The 13,887-nt window shown below is 31.4% G+C and overlaps 1 non-coding gene across 1 annotated transcript; it reads right to left on the bottom strand.

Moving 5' to 3' along the window:
• Positions 1-9,602: 9,602 nt before the first annotated feature.
• Trnar-ucu lies at positions 9,603-9,675 on the bottom strand. Its single transcript has one exon. It is a non-coding gene; the product is annotated as a tRNA-Arg (tRNA).
• Positions 9,676-13,887: the final 4,212 nt, after the last annotated feature.

Raw genomic sequence — 13,887 nt, forward strand, 5'->3', positions numbered from 1 at the left:
TGTTAATACCCGTAAACCCGTCTGTGTTTTGTTTTATATCGGCTGCATTTTTTTAAATAACTAAAACATTTTTAAATTTAGCTCCATGTTGTGTAATATCTATGTTAATGGGGTCAACAACCTCGCCATTTATGGGCTTGTTCCATTAATCAATGTAAATTTATGTAAATACGATGGGCCGTTTATGTGGAACCTATTTATTTTAAATGTCGCTTAAATAAAAGCTAGTTTTACGGAGAACGTTCTGTCTAGATATCATCTGCCGAGACAGACAAATGCGACTTATTTATTTATTATAATAAACCTGTATGGATATTCTGAGCATACCTACTGACAAAAAAAACGCATTCCTTTCCATGTAGTAACAATAAATGGGTGACAAAACAATGTGGGCTGCATAAAATATTGTGTCGTTTGGAAATACTTCTTACGTAACTAACTTCTTTTTCTTTCTAATATTATGTTTATCATCCCAACTATCACAAAACATCAATTAACATGCTATTCCAACCATCTAAACATCAATAAACACGTCGTAAAATAGTATAAATTTACAACATTGATTCATTATTATTTTATTGTTTTTTTATCAGCGATCAAAAATTAATTTATGCAGAGAACTACAATACGAATATGTAGATATAAATCATTAATTTAAAAAAATGTGTGCATGTACTAGTGTATTTTTTATAAAATAATTTATTATATGCAACTTTACAGAAATACGTCGAATCACGCGTGGTAGGGATAAGCAAAAGATGGCGCGTAACGGAAAAATGTCACGCGTAACGAAAAAATGTTACACTAAATTTTTTTCCAACCCCGATAAAGAAGTTTCACTTCAATAATTTCCAAAATTACCTGAGTCTGTAATTATGTTAACTTTTTTATATAATATAATTAACTCATTTATTTTGGCAACCCTACCATCTAAGCCTAGCCGGTGGTCTTAGCGAGCCAGGCAGTTAGGAACAACTTTTTAAAAACTAGAATTAGCTTTCAGTGTCTAAATAAACAGCAAATTATTATTTTATTCTACAAAGCTTACTTCAAGGCACATTTACTAAAATAAAAATAAAGTTATCTCATTAATAGTCACAATTTTACACAAAAATATTACTTCAATGGTAAGTTTAAAGAAAAATAATATTTTTAGTCTGCACTGTCAAAGTGACATCTCGCATAGCGCGAAAATAATTTAATGAAAAATACATAAAAAATCTTTCACATACTTGACCAAAGAGTATAGTAATATAGAGTACTTGACACAGGACACTGGCAAATATTATCTTCTTGCCATAACGGGAAAAAAAATCTTAGAACGACTTATGAGTTATGAACACATTTCAGAATACATATTTTTCGCAAACTTTGACATTCGCAAGAAAATATAAACCTACAGGATAAAAGTTCTAGGTAAATACTCATGTATTCTAACTTAGAATTGAGAATTTCTAAGGTCCAAATACAGACAGCACCAGCCACGCAGCACGCTTAGTTAACAATAAACAAACAAAGTCAGGTAAACAGGCTCGTTACACCAAGGATCACCTTTTATTACTATTATCAAAGCTCTTGTCTGGGACGAGTTCAAGTTGTTATAAAAAACTTGATTATAATCTTTAACTGAATACATGTTTTGAATTGCATTTTAAATATTTATGTAATATTGTTGATTAATTTATTTTGTAGTCATAATTGTGTTGGTTTCTGATACTTAAGTATACGCAATTTACTAAGTAGGTAGTAATTTCTTTTGTGAACGTAACAGTTATTCATACATCACCTCAAATATCATGTATCCAGTCATTCTTTAAAATCTGACATCAAACACATCAAATGTTAATAGTTTTCCAATTTTAAATCTCAACAACTTAATTTTCTTAAAACGCGGCCATGGCAACACATTACGACTTTTTCAATTCCGAGAAGTTTAAATTTCGAGCACGTTGCATCGTTCAATCTATCAACTATACTTTCGCGCCATTTCCATTCCAATTGCAACGGGCACAGAGTATATATTCCTAGACGAAGAAAAGCACCACAGACTAATAAGGCACTTATGTCAAAGAATGTATATTGAATGCGGTAAGAGTTAAGACCCTTTGGAAGACAGTTGTAAAAGAAAAGTTGGAATACACGCGTCGCTATGCCATTATGATCTCAATTTCTTTCAAGGTAAAGTTCAAAATTTTTGAAGGCTACACCGGCATTTCGCGGACGCGGAGAGGGCAACGGTTGCAGGTTTGACAGGTTCCGTGTTACCCATTCCCTCCCTCCCTCGCTGTCTGTACCGATAGGATCGTCTCGTCTCAAGTAATTATGTGGATTAAGTGCGTTCAACGTTAATTTTAGGATTAGATTTATTATGATCTCTTCCGTTTGTGAATGGAGTGATGAATCATTGTTACTAGAATTACTATATTTCCCAGTTGATGACGTCATTGGACGTTATCACAGCAAAGCGTGAACACTATTATAAACAAATTAACTTAATTTAACCATCTAAATCTGACCAACGAGGAAAAGATGTAATAAAAATTTATGTTAAATACTCATTGTTATATTATTAAATAATTAATAATTTATGCGCCATGCTACGTGCACATGTTTAATATCTTCTTTTTTAGGTGTATTTTTTCATAGTAGAATATTTTAAACAGTAAGACCTTCTTGTTTTATTGAAGTGAAACTTCTTTATCGGGGTTGGAAAAAAAATTTAGTGTAACATTTATTCGTTACGCGCCATCTTTTTCTTATCCCTACCACGCGTGATTGGACATATTTCTGTGAAGTTGCATAAAGTAAATTATTTTTTGAAAAATAAGGTCATAAAGAAGTTTCACTTCTTACGTGTGTACACTAGTACACGCACATATTTTTTCATATGAGAATACATAAGATACTGGCAGTAAAGAAATAATAAGTATCACCTGTGAGTATCACAGATTCACAGAGATAGCGTTTTATTTAAAAATCGAATTATTAATTATTATCTCGTTCATAATAGTCTCTTGTCTTTTTCACAATGTATTGCAACTTTTGTTATAAGATTGAAATTATTAAATACCTTCGCAAGTAATAAGTTTCACACCCAGCTTTACCTTGTAACAAATCTAGATATTATGGATATCCAAGCATGATTCAAGATTTTCTTAGATATCAGCATTCACGTAACTAGCATTGACGTTTTTAGGTGAAAATTTAATCTTACCGACATGTGTATTAGACCTATCAGTTATAGGTGTTAGGAAGCAAAAATAATAACAGTTTAATCATTGAGATAATATTAATATGGAGACGATACCGCCTACATCACTTATGTTCCACTCAACATACGTCATGTGGCGTAACTGCACTCAGTCGCTTGCTCGCTCATTGGCGCGAACGTCACGCTCATTTTTTATTTGTTTTAAAGTGAAACGCATCAAATATGCCTACGTGTGTTTTACGATATTGCACAAATAATACAAAGAATACGGAAAAGTGCAAAGGATTATCTTTTCATCAGTAAGTAACTAGATAATAATTTTTAAAACTTAGTTAGAGCAAAATTTTTGGCGGGCGACATTTTGTCATAGATTAAAAATTTAAGATATGACATTGGGCATGAAATAAGTGTTGTTAGTAATATTTGCTGGCGTATATTTTTATAGTATAAAATAATAATTTGACATATTTAGAAAAGCATAGACTGGTTGTTAATTAAATTAAATTAATTTATTTGTGAAATCATGAAATATGAAAATCAATTACTCAATCACCAATTTTTTTTTGTTAATTGATTTTAATCAAGTTTTTAATTGATATTGTATAAGCTACTGACTTGAACGTATAATTGAATTATTATTTATTTATCTGCACTAATATTATAAAGAGGAAAACTTTATTTGTTTGTTTGATTGTAATTAATAGGCTCATAAACTACTGGACCGATTTTGATGAAAGGAGAATGCCCATTTTTGGTACTGGTTTTTCTCATGCATCAAGACAACAATACTATTAAAAAAAATCTCGGCAATTTAGAGGCCTTCTTACCATCGGAAAATATATTTTGAACAGGGAATGTTTTGTAAAATCTAATAAGACATGTAATTGTTTGGATCCGTTATTATAGATTTAGTGTCCATTACCGGTTACCACGGTAACCAAGCGGTAACTTATTACATTTACTATGGTAAATAGCTAAATGTATTAATATCGATTATTGTTTTCATTGAATTACAAAAAAAATCAATTAACATAAAATCACTCTTTAAGGTATTGTTTATACACTGATAGTATACTACATAGGTTGTTTTAACAAAGATAGTGAAGTAAAATAATATAAATATGTATATATAAAAAAAATATTATTATGACATAGCTTGGTAGGTAACCAGTTATTTCTTATTTGTTTCTTTCTTCGAATATGTAGTGAAAAAATGATTCAAACAACAACAACAACAACAACATGTAAACCGAATAAAAACTCAATTGGCATTTTTTAAGTATATATTTAGGTTTTCTTGAAATCCGTCCCGGAAGATTTCTGGTGCCTAGTTTCAGTGTAGGTACACTAGCCGATGAACAGATAGACTTTGTCTGAAAGCATAAGCTCTACGCATAGATTAAATATGTTAATCGAAAAATAACCTTTGGACGATAAAATGTTACCTAAATCACACATAAACCTTACTAAATCGGGGTTATTTAAGTTTTGAGGTTATTTCACATTTTTCTCAATATCTTGAAAACCCCTGTTTTATCACAAAAAAATCAATTGGTAAAAATCTTTTGAATATCGAAGAACCCTCCAAAACCACTCTGGCATTGACGCAACACTGTACTGTGGTCCATACTTTCATGGGCATTCTCCTTTGGCACAGACAATCTTAAGACCCTGAGAAAGAACATAGGCTACTTTTTATTGCGAAATATGTGCCACGGGCGAAGCCGGGGCGGACCGCTAGTTCAGAGATAAGTAATTAATATTTTTTCTATTCAAGGTTTCCATGTCTGGGCCGTGAAGAAAAGGAAAAATTATTTTTTTTTCTAAAAAAGGCTCAATTTGTAAGGAATAAAACTTCCCACGCCTCTATAGCGGTGAGTCAGTGACATCGCATAATCTATGACTGTCTAGCCGTCATTCGCGCGCCCCGCGCCGCCGCGCTTGGCGCACAGATTTTGTTCGTGGTGTCTGCTCCATATTAATATTATCTCAATGAGTTTAATGTATTTTAGACTTTGTCACTAAAAGCACAAAAAACTCAAACTCAAACAAACTCAAACATTTATTTATTCAATTAGACTTCTTCGAGAAGCACTTTTGAAACGTCAATACATATTTTTAACATTTACCACCGATTCAGAAAGCAGTATCTATGGAGAAGAAGAAAAGGCAGATGAGGAAGAATTAAAAAGTAGCGGACACATTTTTCACAATCATAAAAAATTATGATGGTGTGAAGGTATATTATAGGTAATAAAAGAACGCTGCTGCTGCAAAGTGCTGCATTCGGTAAAAGTAAAAGAAAATTCAGCCTTTGACGTAGTAACTACAACATACGAAGTAGGTAGTAAGTACCAAAATTTCTTAAAATTTTATCATATTTAGTCAAGGAAATTTACAATAAATAAAAAATAAGATCGCCATTAAGATAGCACTAACATTTTTTATAACCGCACCCATTTTTTTGATAATTGCAACAAATCATTTGGGTGTGCCGTCATTCGATTAAAATAATCGATATTTATTTTATCAATAGTTTTAGTAATTCGATAAAATGCATTTGATAATGAAAGTGAAGCACAAAGGAAACTGTATGTTTATAATTAAGTTTTATATAAAAATGATATTAAGGTGAATATTTATTGATGACTAGCTTCCGCCCGCGACTCCGTCCGCGCGGATGTCGGTATTCGTGTGGATGGTTTATTTCTCCATTTTGAGTAACTCTGACAATGAGATCTTATAAATATCTATTAATACAAATACGCCTATAATAATACGCAACGTGTGTTCGCGGTTCTACAGAACAACGTCTATGGATAAAACTGAAAAATTAAGATTAATTTTTTTTCTACGTACTTTTCCAGGATAAAAAGTATCCTATTTTACGCCCAGGACAATAAGGTATAATTATACCAAGTTTCATCGAAATCGAACCATTAGTTTTCACGTGATGTCTTCACATACAGACAGACAGACAGACAGACAGACAGACAAAAATTTATTTTATCACATATTTGGGTTTGGTATCGATCCAGTAACACCCCCTGCTATTTATTTTTTCAATATTTTCAATGTACAGAATTGACCCTTCTACAGATTTATTATATGTATAGATTGTACAATGTTGTTTGAAGGGTATACACCGAAATCAATAATAAATAAATATTTGTACCTTACATATATATAGGTATATGTATGAATAGCACATCCGTAGATATCTTTTTACTTAATGATCTAAGGTTGTATTACTTTAAAAATAGGACATAGGTCATAAAATTCTAAGCATATCAGTCATTTCAACAAAAAGTAAAATAAGATACAGGTAAAGTGTATCAAATATTTTATTAATTTAGCTCTTTCTTCATTCCAGTTTGCATTTTCAGTTTTCCATTTTCTTCCATTAAAATCAGTATCTATAAAGAATAAGTGCTGATTTACACAGGGTCAGTAACTGACTACAAATTCGAGGCAAATCAGTGCTGACCCGAAAAAGAACCCTGTGTAAACAGATTTGAAGTCAGTACAGAGGCTTGAAGTCTATGTAAACAGTTAAAGTCAGTCGCGGCGCCGAATTTAGGCGCCGCCTCTGACTTGTCTACTGACCCTGTGTAAATCAGCACTAAAAAATATTGTATCAAAGACATTTTGTTACAAAATGTCCGTGCTATACTAAATTTATCGTAACTGTCACCAATCTCAATTGTAAAAAGCATTAACTTGTCTCAGGTCGTTTATTTCGTCAATAATCTTCGGCACGTTTGATGCATAATCCCTTATCAAGTAGCTATAGTAAATACATTTTATTGGCAATACAAGAGAATTAGAAGTAGGTTACCTTATTTTTTCAATTTTATGATTCGACATTATTATCTTCGATTCAAGTAACCTTGCTTTAAAATCAATGTTTACTTTTTTATTTTTTTTTCTCGAATTAGAGAGTAGCTGGTATTGTGAGGAAAATTGTGTGTGAAAATCAATAAACAGGCACGCGGCATTTTTATCATTTGAACATCTACAAGTCTAATATTAACATTACAATTTTGAAAAAAAATAATAAAATTACAAGCCATCTCTGAAAAGCTGAAATATTCAGTAATTCGATTCTGGCTGAAAATTTAAATCGTGTGTCACAATAATCTTAGATTGGTGCGATTAGATTCGTTTGCGTAAGAAAAAAAATGTGTCTAGTGTACACACTTAAGAAGTGAAACTTCTTTATGACCATATTTTTCAAAACATAATTTACTATTAGGCAACTTTACAGAAATACGTCGAATCACGCGTGGTAGGGAAAAGAAAAAGATGGCGCGTAACGGAAAAATGTCACGCGTATCGAAAAAATGTTACACTAAATTTTCTTCCAACCCCGTTATAGAAGTTTCATTTCAATAAAAAAATTGTATCACACAAAATAGTCTATATTAATACACTCAACAGAAGCATATTATAATCATATACTTGCAATTAAATTAATATGTACATATTTATCTCCTGAAAATCATCCAAACAATTATATCTTCTAATGTTATAAATCCGTACCTATCTCACGCTCAATAGCTTAGCATTTTATAAGATTAGCAATACAGAATGTCCCGCAAATGGTATAGGTATACTTTTCTTTGGTTTTTATCATATCCTCGATTTTCTTCTTCGAGAGAAGTTTTTATAGCGACATAATGAAATGCACACAAGCAACTTTAGCCAGAAGCAAAAGTATGTACTGATACTGTTGTATCACAGACTAGCTTTCCGCCTGCGGCTTCGCCCGCGTTTTCAAAGAAAAACCTTCAAAAAAAAACCAAAGTTCCCGTTCAAAAAAAAACAGTCAGTATCAGTTCCCTGGATAAAACCTAGCCTATATTGCTCAGTGAAGATGCAACTTTCTAATGGTGAAAGAATTTTTGAAATCGGTCCAGTAGGTTATGCGTGAAAACCATACATACATACATAATTACAAACCTTTCCTCTTTATAATATTAGTATAGAAGTATAGATTTATATTTTAATCCTATAGTTACTACTTTGTACCAAGTTCATTGTTATTCAATCATTATTATTATTTCATCACGTATTCAAGGTTTGACACAGAATCTTAGAACGGCGTTTGCTTTCATTTGATTTGTAATTAGAAAACAATTTTTCTTTTTAACCCATTGAGCCCCGAGCGGCCTGATCTGACCACGACACAATAGATTTTCTATTGTGTCTGTGATTCCGGGGGCTGAGTTATTTTAATATCTTTCAATTGTCACCTTTTTCCAACCGACTTATATGTTTCATGCTGTAATATATTGTTTTTTGTTTGTTAAAATGCTTGTTAAATGTCATAATTTCTTCATATTTAACATTTACAAAAAATTTTGCATATTTTCAATAAAAAAAATATAAAAATTATAGCCGATGCGGGTATCAACTGAAGAAAACTCTTTTAGTTAGAAGTCTTATAGTTATAGACATTGTTCCAATACGCAGAAATCAATAAATTTAACGTTTTAATTGCAAATATACCTACTTTAATATAAATAAATAAAATAATTCTTAACCACAGGCTTGACAAATTATGACAGTGCAGGGATTCACATAAATTTTATAACACGCATTTACCTTCCCGAAATGATGATGCAATATTTGGGAGAAATGACAAATATTTTATTTTGGCATTTCATACATAATTTTTAAATCTTTTATTTTGTAAAATAAAATATAGCCTAAGTACCTATGTTACTTGAATTTTTCAAATCAGGTCATTAGTTTCGGCGCCTATTCAACTCAAACAAACAAACAATCAAGTATTAGTGTAGAAGTGTAGATACCTACTACAAACATTCATACATATAACCAAACAATCAAAAATTAATAGCCTCTTTTTTCGAAGTCGGTTAAAATAAAATGTCAGTTTTCCGTTAACGAAACATAAGACGATCGAATCGTAGTCACGTACGATGATTTCTTACAACCATGAATAAGCATTGCATTCGTGATTCAAGAAACTTAATATTTGTGGTTTATAATTTATATGGTTTTGCATTCAATGTACAATATTTTGAGAAAATTATTTTTTCTATGTTTTTAATGTAGGTATAATGATGATTCTAGAATAGTTTTACCTATTTTGTTAAGTATTTCATCTATGTATGCTGATCCATCAGAATTTTATAAGTTCTAACAATTCGTGAGAGTTACAACACAATGTTTCAACCCGTTATGGAGAATCTCCATCCATTGGAGATAAGTCTTGACAAATTTGATTATTTTTTAGCCCCCAATAAGCTTAAAAATGTAACTTTTTTATATTCTATCAATATATCAAATATTAAAAAATAGTTGGTCTACCGCATCCATATTGCCCTCATCATGTTTATTTATTTAATTTGCCAAAAGTTACATTCATCCCTGGTGGGGATCGAACCCACGACCTTTGGATTAGAAGTCCAACGCGCTATCCTCTGCGCCACAGGGACTGATGGACCCTGCCTGAAATACTTCATATGCTTACGTATGTGTAAATATCTGTTTTATTTGCAAGTATTTTATCAAGTTATTTTAAACTTTACAAATAACAATACAGGACCCTCAAATGGATGTATTTTCATAAATCATTATTTTCATTTACAAGAAGACTGGAACGAAACATATGAACCAACTCGCACTGGCTATTACTTACTATATACTAGGTATACTTCTGTAACTTCGTCAATTTGGTCTTTGCTCATTGCCATACCTATAAAATTAAAAAAAAAACTATGTTTCTGTGGTGGAGAGAAGCCTATTGATAATAATGATGATAAAAAAAATCATTCTATCATTTATTTATTACACACATCAGTCGTCAACAGGTAAGTAATTTTTGGTGACAATGATTAGAACCGATAATTTCATTAGTAATTAACCCACAGGTGTATATCGAATGAATCAAGGCATCACCATTACTCACTTTCCTGTTATTTTTTAAGTATATTTTTGCGGAGGTCGTTCCCTGAGCGAGTAACCTTGAGCATTCACACTTCTTTCCCGAACCACAGCTATCCGCCGCTTCTACAATACTTCGCAAATAATTCTTGCGCCACCTAACGCGCATCCGCGTGAACTGTTTCAAATACAAGTAAAATTCACAGAGCTAAGAAGTAACAGACATGGCATACAATTAAAATATTTTTTTATATAAAAAAATTATAATGGTGCATACACATAATTTTGGTCTTTACCAATTCAGAGTTAAATTATAGTCATATGGATGAATTTTATATTAAATTTTTAAAATGAATCAAAATTGATGGTACTCTGTAATGATCATCATTCGGTGATATTTTTATATTTCTTTAAAACTAGATACACAATCCCATTCAAATGTTCTACAAAAACTGTCGCCAAATGGTTTGAAGGACTTCTAGTTGAAATAAATATACATGAATGTAAATAAAACCTTAAATACACCAACTTTTATACACAAATACATAAACCTTTAATAGTCTAGTGCGATAGCGTAAAGTATGTTAGTATATTCAACCAACTTAAAAAAGTGTGAGTGTTTTATAAAACCCCTAGGAATTGTATGCAATATCGAAGCTTTTTAAGAAACGCATAAAATACTTTTTTAAGAATTTTCATACATATTATGTTACCGGCAATGTATTAAATCCGGCATTGTATACAATTCTTAGAAAATGTATGTTATTCCGAGAAACGGTCGGAATGAAATAAATATTATTATATTCGTCACATTACTTACCTACAAGATGGCGCCGAGAAAAATTTTACATCTTTTTGTCATTGGTGTCATTTTCATGGTTTTTGGGGTACCATTAACCAATATGAGGTCAAAATTAAAATTTAAGATTGCGCCGACGATAATTTACATCTTTTTGTCTTGGGTGTCACTTTCATGGTTATTGGGGTAGGTTTTAGCCAATATGAGGTCAAAACTAAAATTCAAGATTGCGCCGACGATAATTTAAATCTTTTTGTCATGGGTGTCATTTTCATGGTTTTTGGGGTAGGTTTTAACCAATATGAGGTCAAAACTAAAATTCAAGATGGCGCCGACGAAAATTTTACATCTTTTTGTCATGGGTCTTATTTTCTTGGTTTTTGGGGTAGCTATTAACCAATATGAGGTCAACATTAAAATTCAAGATGGTGCCGAGAAAATTTTTACATCTTTTTGTCATGGGTGTCATTTTCATGGTTTTTGGGGTACCTATTAACCAATATGAGGTCAAAATTAAAATTCAAGATGGCGTCGACTAAAATTTTACATCTTTTTGTCATGGGTGTCATTTTCAAGAATTCGACTATATAGCTTGTATTTGTTATTTTGTTTTAGTTTACTTTAAAGGAGAAAATTTCGCTTCCAAGGCCTTGTTTTATGTATCAAAAACAAGATCTATCACGAAAGCGAATTTTGTGATATTATTTGAGCCACGGCGTAAATTATACTCAAATTTGCTATATAGTCGAATCCTATATATTACGGGAGAAATCAATTTTAAAGAGCATTTATTATTGAAATACATATTTAAAAATGTAATGTAAAACCCAAATCTGTGTCAATATTCCGACAGATATTCGCTTTTTCACTGTATTCGCTCAACTTTGTTTAAAATAGAGTTCATCTAATATACTAAAACGAAGAGAATAAAATAAAAAAGAGCGCATGAGCCGAGAACACATGTCAGAAGTAAAACTTCTTTGGTAAGATTCATAGATACGAAAATAGCCGCCTTACTCCATGACGTGACGGTATTACCATGACGCGACCTTGAAATTTTACTCTCAACGCGCCTATAGAACTTTCACATCAAAAAGCTACACCTTAACCACATAATTTGAATTCTGCTCGATTAATATATAAACGATTGTAAGAAAAACCACATAAATGACATCCATTTCGAAAAAATGTCAAAATTTTGTCAGCGCCTGGTTGTATTTTAGATTTGACCTCATATAAGCTACCACAAAAACCATGAAAATGACACCCATGACAAAAAGATGTAAAATTTTGGTCGGCGACATCTTGGATTTTAGTTTTGACCTCATATTGGTTTATACCTACCCCGAAAACCATGAAAATGACAACCATGACAAAAAGATGTAAAATTTTCGTCGGCGCAATCTTGAATTTTAATTTTGACCTCATATTGGATAATAGATACCCCAAAAACCATGAAAATGACACCCATGACAAAAAGATGTAAAAATTTTCTCGGCGCCATCTTGGATTTTAGTTTTGACCTCATATTTGTTAATAGGTACCCCAAAAACCATGAAAATGACACCCATGACAAAGAGATGTAAAATTTTCGTCGGCGCCATCTTGAATTTTAGTTTTGACCTCATATTGGTTTATACCTACCCCGAAAACCATGAAAATGACACACATGACAAAAAGATGTAAAATTTTCGTCAGCGCCTTCTTGAATTTTAATTTTGACCTTATATTGGTTAATAGGTACCCCAAAAACCATGAAAATGACACCCATGACAAAAAGATGTAAATTTTTTCTCGGCGCCATCTTGGATTTTAGTTTTGACCTGATATTGGGTAATAGCTACCGCAAAAACCATGAAAATGACACCCATGACAAAAAGTAGTATACTTAAAACTTAAAATGTTTGTCTAATCCTAATACCTCACTAAAAATTTAAAAAGTAAAATGTGATTTATTGCATAAATTAATAAATTTATAATAATTTAAATTTAATTTTTATAAAATATTTTCGATTATAAAAAAAAATTATATTTATAAAACTTTTGAATGTTTTAAAAACTAAATATCATAATTATATAATAATATATTATAATAACATTGACCAGTTATTATATTATTGATGATTTCTAAAATCTCACTATAAATTAATAGTAGTAGCGTCTATTCCTCGCTCATTGTTTGATATTCGAAGATTCGAATAAACATGGGTCACGTGATTGTCATGTGACGCTCACGGCGACAAACGACACAAGCTTCACCCTCGAGACCTAGCGGCCGACTGAATCTCCCATACAAGCGCAAGAGATATAGTTGCGAATACGCCCAAAATTTTGAATAAAATGTTTATAAAATCTAGTTTAGGTCCTATCCAAAAAAAATTCTTACCATTATTTTCGTAATGAAATTGCCTATCCAATAGTGTAAATACCAAATCAAAAGAATCATTAGTTTAAGAGGAGATACACGGTATACATAATTATTTCTAATTTCTGGGATTTCTTTGGGAGGAGATTAATAAAACTTTAAGTCAATAAGATAAAAAAATACTTTTACCATTTTTGAGCCAAGAATATGTAAAAATTTAATGTATTTTTATTTAGTTGATATATCTTTTGGATAAGAAGGAGATAGCTCCAGAAAACAGTACAAAAAACGGCTAGAGCTGGGTTTTACTCTATTCCGCGCCTTAATACCGCTATCAAACACATTTTTACTAATAAGTACATTTCGTTGAGCTTGAGCCAGAATGTTGTCTTTAGTTTGTCTATGATTTGTCAAAAGTATAATCCAGTGTTTCCACTTTCCAACAATAATTTTGCAAACCATTTCAAATAGGTAACTATATATTAATTAGTAAGTACACAATTTTCTTTTCACATATTCCATATGGACTGCATTAAAGCATACATAAATTTAACATTTTTAAATAAGTATTCAATTATTAATAGCGCTATCAATATAAAG

The sequence above is a fragment of the Colias croceus genome, chromosome 2 (assembly GCF_905220415.1).
Source record: "Colias croceus chromosome 2, ilColCroc2.1".
Lineage (NCBI taxonomy): Eukaryota > Metazoa > Arthropoda > Insecta > Lepidoptera > Pieridae > Colias > Colias croceus.